At 33.7% G+C, this 14,267-nt stretch overlaps 1 protein-coding gene across 4 annotated transcripts in view; it reads right to left on the bottom strand.

Annotated features, from left to right (window-relative positions):
* The window catches only part of ASPP (Ankyrin-repeat, SH3-domain, and Proline-rich-region containing Protein), an 818,500-nt gene that overhangs the window by 107,054 nt on the left and 697,179 nt on the right, over positions 1–14,267 (bottom strand). The gene's annotated exons all lie outside the window — the stretch shown is intronic.

Below are 14,267 nucleotides of genomic sequence, written 5' to 3'. Positions count from 1 at the left end.
ATACTCTACGGGCAAAAAAAAAAAAAAAAAAAAAAAAAAAAAACATTGTTATCTCCAGCTCGCGAGACTGTGTATCGGAAATTCTAAAGATATGCACTTTTAAATATTATTTTGTGATATTGGTGTTGAATTGAATTTTATCGTTTAATTGCAGATAACATGATATTTAATAAATAAAGGTAATACACAAAAAGTTAAAAAAACGCACCTTTGGTAGCAATGTAAAATTATTTAATGCAGTAGTCAAACTCAAACTGCATGCGAATCAAATGCACGATATGAAAATTTATCATAATGAATATTTTATTAACAAAATTAATTATTTTTTTAAAAATATTTTTTAAAAAAAATTTTAATTCTTGCTTATTAAATATTTGTGAAAACATATAAATAATAATATGAAAAAAATCAAATTCAATTTAATTTTCTGTTTAAAATCTAAAGCTTGACAGCTGCAAGACATTTTTGTAGGTTACACTTTGTAGTTCAAATATATTGATAGCTTATTATCAAATTTTCTGGCCGATGTTTATTTCAAATAATTCTAATCCGTTTTAATTAATCTTTAACTCTCTTTAATTTAAACTAAAAATTAAAAATCAGAGAAAATTCTCCAAGTGGAACAAAATTTGAGAATAAATAATGACAACCTAGCCCAGTGGTGGCGAACCTTTTTGGGGCAGCGTGCCCAAAATGGAATGGCCGCGTGCCATTCCGTTTAAGATATTAAATTAGAATTATTCATAAGTTACATCAAAATGTTTAGATCTGAAAACTGAAATCTATTTAACAATGAAAGTATTAAAACTCACCCGCAGTTTGCAATAAATTTGAATCCGTTTAGCAAACATTAGCTGCTTCATATTCTGTGCCATGTAACAAGTAATATGATTGGCCCAAACAATTAAAGCATCATAAATTTAGTCAATAAATATGTATATCATTTCTATAGCGATATACGAAAATCTTCTATCTAGGCTTAGGCTCTATGCCAGTGGCATAAGTGAAACGTTCAAGAACAAACTAAAACACTTATTTAAATTACATACTATCTTTTTATTGTGATTATTGATTAAAAGTAATATTTTAGTCACGTGCCGAGCTGATGAGGCTCTGTGTGCCGACTGTGGCACGCCTTCCATAGATTCGCCATCGCTGACCAACCCTCTTTCTTTTATTTATTTAAATTTTATTCGAAGCATTAATAAAAAGGCATATGTTTGTGTGTAAATAACTACAAACTTCTTTATTTCTTACTATTACAACTTATTCTTTATTTACTACTTCTCTATAACACGACACTTATCGCGCTTCGATTTTGACAAAGTTTGTAGATGCTCATCGGTCAATCGGGTTTTTTTCTTATTAATTTTCAAATATGAAAGAAAGCTGTTCTCATATAATATATTCCCAAACATTCTTAGTACAAAATTAATTAATTCAGTGATCTTATTTATTCTTTTATGAGTACAAATAAAATTTAACAGATTCCGTATCTTCAAATTTTGGAATAAGATTTATAACAGATTTAAATTAATTAGCTCCATTAATAGAAATTCTGATGCGTTACGCATGTTTGTTTTTAAAAGTCATGAAAATAACGTGAACTCGGACTTTAAAAGGGTAAAATCCTGGAAATACCACATTCGCTACAAATGTGTATTTGAAATGTATTCGCTGCCGCATACAATTGCTTTGGGGCTGTATGAGGTCCGCGGGGCCCACATTTGAGAACATTGATTTAAAGTATTTTTCATTAGGTATAATTTTATTTTAGGTTTACAAATCTGAATTCTGACTTGAATTTCATTTATGATAATATTCTCTTCTCCCAAAACTCAACTACTTGGAACTTCTTACCGCTATAAATGCGGATATTATAGTTATAAACGCAGATATTGTAGCTATAAACTACCATTGCAACTATAAACTGCTTTTGGAATTTACTTATTCTTACGCTGCAATGAACATTGTCCCATTAAAAACAGTCCCATTAAAAAAAAAATCAAAATAACCTCGATTTTCATCTTTTCATCATTTTCGCCCTTATTTGGATTAAAACATTTCTCGAAATTTCACACAATTTGAATTTCCAAGTTTTCACTGTTTTCTCTCCCGTTAAAGAAATTCCCTGTTCAGTCCTAAAAAATCTCATTTCAGATAGGATCAATTCTTGTGAAATTTATTGCTTAACATGAACAAGCTAAAATAAAAAAAGCTTTAATATTTTGCGTAATATTAAACGAACCTTAAAAATTAATACTTTAAATAAATAAATTTTCCGTAAGCAGTTAATTGGTCTTTTTCAAGCATTTTTTTTCAACTTGAGGTCCACTACAATTTCCCAATTTCCCATAAGGATCCCTTCAGTTGGTGAACTATATTTCTTTTAACGCTTTCCACGGTAATCAGTATCTGTCATTTCTTAATTACGATTTTTATTACACCACTGTTTTTCTCCAAGCATTTTAAATTGCCTTACTTCATCATTTTTTACTTCTCTTATTTCTTTTTTACTAAAAAAAATGCACTACAAATGACGTTAACTTTTTTATTATTAGCCCAAACAGGCGTTACTCCAGATGTTCTATTAGTCTTGAAGTAGCATTTTGCGTCGGTTCACTATAAACGGCGTATCTCTTTTCAAATTGTTGCCACCAAATATTATAGCCCTGTATTATATTTAAAGAAATTAAATAATAAAGAATCTGCATGAACGTATAAATGTTTCTCGCACTGTGAAAAAAAGAACGGTAACTAGAGTCATCAAATTTTAAATAACATAGTCCTTCACCTGAACATGGGTACTCGGAAGCCCGAATTTGGAATTTGTTTTATTATCTATTTCGTATTTTGTAGAAAGTTAAAGAATTTTTTGATTAAAATAACTCAACGATTTCAAAGCGAGTAGTGACAACAGTATATGAGTAAATCATTTTTATCTGAGACCGTGTATCGAAAATTCTAAAGATAGGTTGTTTTTAAATATGTTTAGCCCAAAGTGGCGGTAGCCCAAATGCTCTCGAAACGTGTATGTGTCTGTAAATGAAAAGAATGTCTGTTTGGGCATAATATATATAGATTTTTAATTTTATTTCGTTTATTTAATGAAGCATTTCGGGACTAAAGAGCAGAATACTTCACCTGAAAAAGAATGGAGTGCCAGTTTTCCTCAAGATGCATAGCTTCTCTGGAAAAGTAACGTTAGATTAAGTCTGGATTTTGTTTTCGCGTTCATTCATCAAATATTATTTGATAAATCTTTCTGTTAAAAGATTTGTTCTCATCAAAGGCAGAACTCTAATTCGAGTACAACTTCTCCAGGTCCTACAAACATAAGGAATTATTTCACTCTGGCAGAAATCGAAACTAATGCTAATTTCTACTTACGCTACCCGATATTCATGTAAATCACTTAAATATTCATTAGATCCATGTATCGACAATCTTCGAAGTTAAAATGTATTGCGCAAAATTCAGTATACGGGAATTGCTTCTGTTGCTTAGAACTAATTCCGACAATAATATCGATATTCCCATTATATTGTTACGGCCATTCGACCCAACAAGCTTCTGACATTTCTGAATCAATAACGCTATTTTATTGATTACACAATTCGCACATCCTTTGAGGTTAGATAAAATAAACTTGGTTAGTAGAAAGTCTTAAACGTCAGATATCGAATCTGTCAGTAAAAGGCATCAGTTTTCTTTAGGAGTGAAGAATCAATAAATAAGAATCACGAAAAGGGGATCTATTTTCCCAAATTCCTGATGCATGTTAGTTGTCGATTTATCTGGATCTATGCTATTTTCTTCTGTTAAAGTGTCAGACGTTTGTTTTATTGCGATTTCATTTTATTTGTAGGCTTCTGCTATGTCTAGGAGCTTATTTCGATGTTTTTTAGATCTTACTAGACTGGGAAGCGAGTTACCGCTTTACTTAAAACCAAATCGTAACAAGTTAAAATGACCTTTTTTTAAATGAACATTAATTTGGCTTGTGTTACAGACGAAACTATGCTACTTGCGAGTAGTTCACATATCATAATATGAAGTTAATTTAAATGAATCAATAACGTAACTCAAGATGATTAACGGCGCGTACTTTAAAAGTCGACTAACAAGATACTAAAGACAGAATAACTTTGGCACAGCTGTCGAGTATGTAAGTACAAGGCGAGGCTGACAGATCTTTCTTGCTGTAAGTATTCAAACCGACCTAGTGCCAACCAAATGGGGCACTAGTTTAGGTAAAATTGTGGGGGTGCATAGGCACAATCATGATGTGAAATGAAAAAGAAGACCTATCTTCAGAACTCATTATCCAGGAATAAAATTATGGTTGAATTTAAGGCTACGTTTGCTTCGAGTGTCATTTTTCTAAGTGAGCAGTAAAGCCTTTCCAAGTTATAATGCAGAGAAACATCACCAATCCATTGCAGCTTTCTCCAAGTCATCGTATTACAAATATATATATAACTTACTTTGCAGCAATTGCGCAAGTAGTAGTAACTTGTTTTCGCACTAAATAAATTTAAGATCATACAACATACATATATATAAGTATGTAGTATTTTATATGCGCAGTTAGAGAGATAAGAGGCAAAAACCAGTAACTTCCAGACGTGGCCATTTCTAAACACAACTTTATTCTATGATAATTCGCATCCAATCACTTTTGGTAGACAATCCAATCATATTTAAACACAATAATTTTTATGTACACTGGTTTTCTTAAAGTTACGACGTAGGCATATTAGAGACGCAAAGCTGCGCGAAGATGTTAGCACAGAAGAAGCTAGGGAATGGAAATAAAGTAGTTACTTACGAGCGGTATTTATATCTAGTAGATGCAGAAAATACCCTAAGCTGTGATTGGTAATCTTAGGTTGTTATGTAACATGGGAAAATCTCGAATTTGGGAGAACAGATGAATGTAGGGGAAAGAACATTAAATCTAGATAGTTAATTTTAAAGTCACCAATCGTTTCTTAAAGCAGCCATCGTATTTTGTTACATCTTATATATATATATATATGTATATATATATATATATATATATATATATATATATATATGGAGATAGATAGAGAGGGGAGATTTTAGTATAGAATGAAATTAAAACTCTTTAGATGTGAATGTGATTAAACAAAAGAGAAAATTAAGTACACACTCTCCATTTGGATGACTGTTTCCAGAAATCAATAAATATTACTTTGGAAATTATTACGTAAAATTTTCATTGCAGTTTGCTCGCATTATAATGAGGCTTTAGAGACCCATGAACAAGAACATTATTTAAGACCTGCTGTATCATATGAAAGATAGCTCATAAAAGCTCATCTCTTCGTTACATTCGTGCGAAAGGAAAACTAAAACATCTGCTTTTCAGGTATAAAACACAAAATAAATTCCTTGCATATATATTTACATAACCAATCGATTTTCTGCGGGAAGGAACGGTGCTGCAAATCAACTAAATTACGGAAATAAATACATTTAGTTTCCCATTCTAACCTCGGCTAAGAATCACGAAGTAATAAAATTCCGGCATAAAAGCAGAAATTCAAATAACTATTCCAGCAAACTCAATTCCATTTCGGTGAAAAGAACGAAAAGATATAGCTGCAGAGCTTATAAACGAAGAAAATCAGGAAGAAAAAAGACTTTTCCCGAGTTAGTAGGAAAGAAGGATAGGACACAAACCTAAAAGGCTTCTCCAGTTACACAATTTATTGCAAGCAGCTACTGGCAAGAAACGCATATGAATAACGTTTTTTCCAGTCATTCTGAGGAGAAATTCCGTTTTAAATGACCACTCGAGCTGAATGAAGACAATGGGGTCATAAAATGACAGAAAAGGACGCTCTAAGACTCGACTTTGGCTGGGTAGGGAAATTGTTCGATGACATGAAAATGGTTGGTGCTCCAAGAGTTAGGTTTTACGACGAGATTAAATATGAAATTTATTGGGACACGCTACCAAGCGTATCCTTCTACATAACCATGCTATTCATTAAAAAAATCAGACGTCACTTAAGTGTGCAAGTATAAATAATCATTTTTTTAAAAAAAATGGTATTTGAGAAGATTGGGAACACCATAATTTAACTCGAAATTCGAGGCATAACAATAAATTGCAGAACGATATATGGGGTTTTGGAACTGGAAAAGTGCCAGAACGCCTATAGATGCTAGAGAGTTTTATCGGATTTTTTTGTATTTTCAGTCGCAAAATGGAAATGATAAATCAATCAGTTTTGTATAGTAAGTATAATATACGCACATACTGTTTTCCCCCTTTTTTTAGCTCATTTTATCGCACGAAAATCGAGAGGGCAAAATTATGCGAATACTTAATTTCCGAAAAAAGCGATTACAGTAAGAACATGACAAATGAAAAGCAGTCATAAATAAAACTGCAGGTAACTATCACAATATTATTTCTTTAAACGAAACAAATATTCCAATAAGAATACATGCTAATTACAACATCTAATAAGATACCTTCATTTCTACTTTTCTGTAACATGAATCTCGCCTATTGCCTTTGTTGATTCTACTGTTTTTCAGGCCTCAAATCATCTATCAATAATTACAGAAGGCGAATGTGCAACCGACTCGGCAAAATCGTGGATTTAATGTCAGTTCCTGTTTGAATTGCTCTGATAGGTCGGTTCTCGAATTAGGCTGCCAAAAGTTCAACAGTTAGAAGAGAAAGGTTCGGAATGACTTTCGCTCGTGGTTTGTAAGAGTTTATAATTGTTGTTTATAATAAGTTTATAATTGTTAATAAGACGAAAACAATCAGTAAGTGGACGAAACCATTTTCAAATTTAAGGAGAACTCTTTCTTTGAACGCACCGATGAAGAGAAAAATTGCGCAAATATTTTTAAAATTTTCAAAATCTGACGCTAAAAAAGTAGGGCGGGAAAGCTTCAGCGAAAAAATAAGGTTACAGAGGCAAGTTTATTTAACACTGAAGCAAATGACTATCTTGCAACCATTTGGCGACATTTTGGTCTAATTCCTGTATAATAATTGTAACTGATCCAATCTCAGTCTAAATGTAACTGTATCCGGGGCCCTATGTAACTGTACATGCCTTCCAGCATTGTATCAGATCGCTGAAAAAATAAGGTTACAGGGGCAAATCTATTTAACACTAAGGTAAATGAAGATAGCGCCAAACTGGCGATGGTTTTGGTGATTCACCCAGTTTGGCAAGAAATCTCCAATTAGTTGCTACACTTGGCTACATTTTGGTCTAATTTCTGTTCAGCTGAAAAAAGGTCTGATCGTTATGTAACTGTAACTGTATCCAGCCCGAAGTAACTGAAACTGCGTATGCTTTCCAGAAATTTCTCGGAGGAAGGGAGAAAACTATATGACACCGGAAAGAAACATCAGATTTCAGTTTAATTTAGAATTCAGAGTACTGAGAGATAACTGGGGGAGCTTTGCATTTGAGGCTTACTTATTACTTTGCTTTACATATTTTTTTTTATTATTTTACAAATATATTATATCAAATGAATAGCCATTTGTACCACTTAAAAACTATAGAATTTAGCCCTTTTTTATCGCCTATGTCGTAGTTCTAAAACCTTATACTTCATTTTGATATAAAATTTGAACATAAACAATAGAAGCGTCCCTCCTCTCCCAAGTTTTGGATAGAATATCAAACATACCTAAGAAACTGCTCTGTGGTATGTAATGTGACGCTATACCTTTGTTTTGGTTTAAATTCGGTGCTCATAAGCATTAAGTCCAAGTAATCCCACCCTAAAACATACATCTAAGGCAAAAACAGCCAGCAGATATTATAAGATACACCTCGTTTAGCAGCCAAGAGAAGAATATAAAAGAATTATTAGAGTTCCGCGACATTAGGTCCCTCCACCACTGGTAAGCATAGCTATTATTTGATAACAACTCAGACAATAGCTCAATTTCGTCCAGACACAGAACGACAGCTTTCTTTCTTTTCATTTTTCTTCTTTAGCAACTTTTCACTCAAACTAGAAACATTTTTAGCTTATAATTCCACTCCATTCGTAAATACGAGTCTATTCCTTTAGATGGTCCCGGCTAAGGCAAGTAAACCTCGAATACGTTCCGTGATAAAGAAAAGTAACTTTTTGAAGGAGATTGTACTTAGTATTTTTATGCGCTTTTGATATTGCTATAAATATTTGTAAATATTTAAATAATTTTTATTGTATTTTTGTACTATTGTAGTGTTGTGTATTGTTTTAGCTATTTGTTCATTTTAGGATGATAATTTTATGATTTGTTTAGTGTTTAATCAAATTTTCCGGGCATATGTTTCGTAATTAGTGTTTATTTGTTGCACATAATTATAGATCTTCTTATTCTAAGTATAACAATGTTTGAATTGTAAAAATAGATCATGTAGAACGCGAGATATGGGAAAATTCATTCTTGACGAGCTTAAGCGACATTTAGAGAGTTCTCAATAACTTCTTTGGCGAGTTTTTGGAAAATTCGGGAAAACACAATTTCAAAGCTCTATGGACCATTTTAGAAGCTTGCAAAGCCTATGATATATAAATAAAGAGAATCGGAAAGTTAGACGGGTTCATTTTTTATTCACTTGTGAGATTTAACGGTTAGGTGAATTACGATTTAGGGTTTACTATGACTGAGTTGAAGAATTTATGATTTTTAGCCCAAAGAGGCGTTAGCCCAGAACACCTAGTTGTCTCGAAACAGCATTTTATATCAAATTACTATAAAAGGCCGTATCACTTTTTAAATTGTTGCAACCAAATATTATCACTCTGTATTATATTTAAAGAAATTAAATACGAAGAACCCGCATAAACATATGTATGTTTCTCGCACTGTGAAAAAACAACGATACCATCAAACTTCGAATAGCGTAGTCCTCCATCCGAATCATCTGGAAGCCCAAATTTGCAATCTGTTTTATTGTCTATTTCATATTTGGTACAACTTTAACGAATTTTTGATTAAAAAAGTCAAAAATTTCAAAGCAAACAGTGGCAACACTGTAGGGAATAAAATATTTTTATGTCTAGCGAGCGAGACCGTCAATCGGAAATTCTAAAGATACGCTGATTTTAATATGTTTGGGGCGCACCAGCGGCCGAGCGGTAAAGTCGCTGAGCACTGATAGTTCGGTCTGAAGTTCGAATCCCGCGAACGGGCTGGCTGCATGGGTGTTTTCGTGGTTTTCCCCATGTGTAACGTGTATACGAGCCAGTTTCCCTTAGAAAGTCCTCCACGAAGGCATTCCTCCCTTTAGGCAGATAGCCGTAGTGTTCTTTGTCATAATTAAATACACCAACTTATATGTTTGGCCCAAAATGGCGCTAACCCAAATGCTCTTGAGACGTGTATGTGACTGTAAATGTAAAAAACAAGTTCATTTGGGAGTTGTAAGGATCATGTTCATTTATTTAACAGTTAAATTTTGAGTTCAACTTCCTTTTCTGTTCCTTTTGAACTTCAACTTACAACTTTCGGCAAGAATTTAGTTTTAGAATCACGTTTGAATGCAAATGAGGAAGAGCGGTTTATAACCGTGAAATTCTACTGTCTGAGTGTTAGAGAGAACCGGAGTTTCTGGCTAGCACGCGTCCGCCTTTTTAGGCTACTCTCTCTTAAGCTATTGTTACGCTCGGCCGTACTTTAAGCCCTTGATAGCTTCGTAGTCAATTAGCGTTAAGGGGCCAACTCCGTTAAAATCTTGATAGCTTAGGATATATCTTTTTAGTTAAGTTTAATTTCTTAGTTTAAGTGTCGGGTTTATTGAACAACTCCAAGACGGAGTTCTGTTAAATCTTATTCGAATAATAAAGGGTCTTTTATCCCTTCCCAAGCTTTAATTATTATCTCACGAACTCAAGCGATTATTACTACTAGGTCTAGGTCTACTACTAGGTCTTAAGATTCTTCGCATTCAACTGAGAATACACAGAACAGAATTTTTATAGTGTAATATAAAATCTGAAAACTTTTAGATTTTATTATTATTATTGTGAGCTAAGGAGGAATAGCTTAAAATCTGCGTTCTCCTTCAACTATTACCAGCTACTTATTATGTGCCTTTCAAATTTTTTGATAATAAACTATTCATTTCTTCCTTCTTATCTAGAATTATTATTTAAAAAATATCAACGGTTCTTAGCTTGTAACAGTATTTACGAATTCAGATTTGAAACGTTGAACGGATTATTTTCAGGAAAAGATCATTTGTTTTAATGTATTCTACCACTGTTAAACAGCAATGTTTACGTAATAAATAATAATAAAATATACTTTACCTGAGCTCCATATAAAATCATTAAACTACTAGATTTATTTTGCAAGTTATCTAAACAAAAGAATGGATAAAAGTCTGGTTTCAGAAAGATGTTTTTTGAGCAACTCAAAGAATAAAAGTCTTTGATTTACAGAAAGTAAAGCTATCCAATGTCCCAGGATCAGAAATTGTCCTAATCGGAACACTCCATTGCGAATCCATCGTAATGGTCCAATATCAGCAACAAAACATCGACAATTAAATGAAAGACGTAATTACAGAGACCATTAAACCGCGTTCGAGAGTAAATAAAATACTTAACGAATGCGTTTCTCTGCAATTCACAGACCCTTTTATTATTAATGGGCAAGTCTCTAAAAGGCTAATGAGATAAGACTGGATGGGAACAACAGTACAGCAATTAATATTTTACGTTTTCGCCCTTATTAGATGACGCAAAAGGATAGAATTCAGGCAGGATAGTTAAAATGTATTAAATTCTTAAGTTGATGAATCAATATATTAACAAACAAATGCTTAAAATTTACGTTACAGAATACCAAACACTAGCTAGAGGCAACACAAAAAACCATAATTTTGATGACAACAACATTTTCGAAACTCTCTTCAAATGTTTCACGTCTTGATAGTTCTACACAGAAAAGAAACCTACATTCCAATAAGAATACGTAGTAATATTAACCTTACAATATCTGAAGAATGTAGAGCTGATATCTGACGGTAACTGAGCCGAACACGTCGCGCTGGTCCAGTTACCTTGCAAAGCCTCACAGGCACCTCACATAAACTTCACATAAACTAGTCTTGACTGCAGTTCCCAAAAAAGAACACCGGATGGATTGGATTATTTAATTAGGGCAAAGCACACGAGAGCTATCTGCCTAAAGGGAGGGATGCCTTCATGGAGGACTTTCTAAGGGCAACTGGCTCGTATACACGCTACACATGGGGAAAAACACGAAAACGCCCATGCAGCCAGCCCATTCGTGGGATTCGAACATCGGACCGAACTACCAGTGTTCAGCGTCTTTACCACTCGGCCGCTGGCCGGCCCCAGAACACCGGATGAACAAAGGAGAAGGGGACAAACAAAAGACCCAGATTTGAAAGATCGAACACATCAGCTGCAGATAAGAATACAATGAGCTGAAACGACAAAATAACAGAAACAAAATAAGATTTCTGTTAACAAAATAACAGAAATAAGGTGAAATAATTTCCGTGGAAAGTTTCCTAAGTACGAGAAAAAGCTGCCAACTCATGGAAGCTTAACGAAGAATCTGCACAAAATACAAATAACAAATGCAAGGGGGCTTTTATTTGTTAAGCCCTCAGAGGAAGAAACTACATACAGACGAGGAAGGGGGAAATTATGCAAATATTTAAGAAGAATTTCAGAATCTAGCGCTAAACATCTAGGAGAGGGGGGAATATGCGACGAAATACGTTAACCAATTATTTTAGGTTAAAGAGCTCTGTCTTTCTCACTTTCCGTTTTCCTGTGAGAATGTAAATTTTAGTTCGCAATTATTCAAATGAGGCAGAAAGAGATAGTACTTAAGAGAAGGTTTTAAGTTGTTCAATCAGAGCGTGTTCTGCTTGCTGAAGACCACAACAATAGCTGAATTTCTTGACAGCAGTCAATCTGCGGCGTTGCGTTATTCTAATCATTAGGCTTGTCGCACCAATATTAGCTTTAAGCTAACTTGCGCTTTACCCATTCTGTGTAGCCTTTGGTTACTTAAAACTTAGTTTTAAGCTGAATGCATTACCTTTTGATAAGCACAAAATAAGCCTTCTGTTAAATTATCTGAGTTTAATTAAAAGGACTTTTACACCCTTCTCATTTTCTCTGTCTTCTTACTGAACATAGCGATAATTCGTTTAGCTTTTCAGATTTTAGTGTCAAGTAGTTTATGTTTGCAAAGAAGGTGAGACACTATTTTTGAGGACAACAATATTCTGAAACACTTTTCATACACGGTACAAACGAACTCAAAATACTAAATCAAATCAAAACAGCCCTTTTAATTTCTTTTTATGCAAATGCTAACAAGATAAGCAGTCTACGTAGAAGGGTTTCATACATTAAGATCAAATATGCTGAATTTGCATAATTAGAGCTAAAGTCACGAATTTGCAAACATAATATGAAGATATAACGATACAAATATGAAAGGATGTTGCGTCACTAAGCATTCTTATATTACAAAATAAATGCATTAATATTATTTATGTGTTTAAAGGCACAATATGTTAGTTACTAAGCTTCAAAAGATTTCAGTCAGAAATTCCAGAGAGAACGTATGATGATTGATTAAACATATTTCCTCTGCCCAACAAGCGATACAAGAATCGATACATTCAACAACTGCAGAAAGCCGAATCGGCCGTTAAATCTCTCTCAAGTATAATGATTTTGATGCACGAGTTGGGAGAACAGAACATGTGCGAGCAAGCATTCCACGAGCCAGTTGTCCGAGAATAACTCGATAAGCTGTCAAAATGTTAAGCATCGTTCATCTTCAGTTCGTTCCAGCCCGCCGTTTCTCGGAAAATTCATAAATAATGTAAGAAGATTTCAAGGCGAATCAAGGCGAAGCAGACACAGAAAAAATGTTTCTGACTCTCTGTTGTTACGGTAACACCCATGTACAAAGGCATTAACTAGCAATTGTGTGAGTCACTGCATTTTCTTCCTGGAATTAAGCAGTCGCTCATGCTGAGTAACATTTGTAGTTTTAAGAAGTTTCTTTCATTTCCTGCTGCTAACCATCCACCTAATAGCAATCATTATATAGCAAGTCCTTGCCCGACGATGGGGTTATCTCGTTAATACATTTCCAGGAAAGTAAAATCACAGCCCACAAAGTTAACTTTCTGTGGAAAAAATATGCTAGGTTAAGAAAAGTCATATTAAGAAAGTGCGTATAATTGAAACAAACCTATTAGTCGGTGCAATTAAAAGCTGCTAAACACGAAACAAATGTTAGTAAACAGAAAGGACTTTCTATTATTATCCCAAAATGGCGCTAGCCCGAATGGATTATTAGTTTCGAAACAGGATTAAACTATAAACGGCGAATGACTTTTCAAATTGCTGCCACCAAATACTATCGCCCTGTATTATTTTTAAAAGAAATTAAATAATGAAGAATCTGCATGTATGTTCCTCGCATTGTGAAATACTATCGCCATGTATTATTTTTTAAAGAAATTAAATGATGAAGAATCTGCATGTATGTTCCTCGCATTGTGAAAAAACGACGGTATCTAGAACCATTAAATTTTGAATAATGTTGTTCTCCGCCCAAACATGTGCACCTGGAAGCTCGAATTTTATATTTCCTATTTTGTAAAACTTTAATTAATTTTTGATTAACAAACTCAACCATTTGAAAGGAAGTAGTTGCAAGCACAGTTAACACTTTTCGCGTAAAAAGCGCAGAGTTTTTTAAGGGCCTCTCATAAAGCGTCCTCTGCTTTCTTCATTTGGCTCAATCTCCGCCACAAACTCAGACAGTTCCTGTGCCGTTTTCAACAATAATTTCCTTAAAATTAAAGAAGCTTTATCTTGTTCGCTGTTGATCTTCATTCGTCATTTCTCGATTAATTCTTTGACTTATCCTTCTTCCATATCAGAACATCCTTCGCCACTAATTGCTTTTGCAATTTGCATTTGGCTTCATTTTTAATTAATGGAAATCCTTTAAAAATTATTGATAACTTTCGGCCACAGCTGATTCCAGCAAGTATTCAGGGTTATGAATGAATGTTAAACCGAATTTAAATAAAATTCTAGCGATGAACCTATTAAATAAAAACAATTAAGATAAGGCGTATATGCGAAATCGTGTTTCGGAAATCAGCGTTCGTCAAGGATTTACTGTAGATCAGTGGTCTCAAATTGGTGGCCCGCGAATACATTTCAATTACGTATCTACTGCA

This window comes from Stegodyphus dumicola, chromosome 12 (assembly GCF_044657685.1).
Source record: "Stegodyphus dumicola isolate Sdum_Otavi_A_Nest chromosome 12, ASM4465768v1".
Classification (NCBI taxonomy): Eukaryota; Metazoa; Arthropoda; class Arachnida; order Araneae; family Eresidae; genus Stegodyphus; species Stegodyphus dumicola.
Note: the sequence above shows the minus strand (reverse complement) of the source record. Positions and strands in the feature narration are given on the sequence as shown.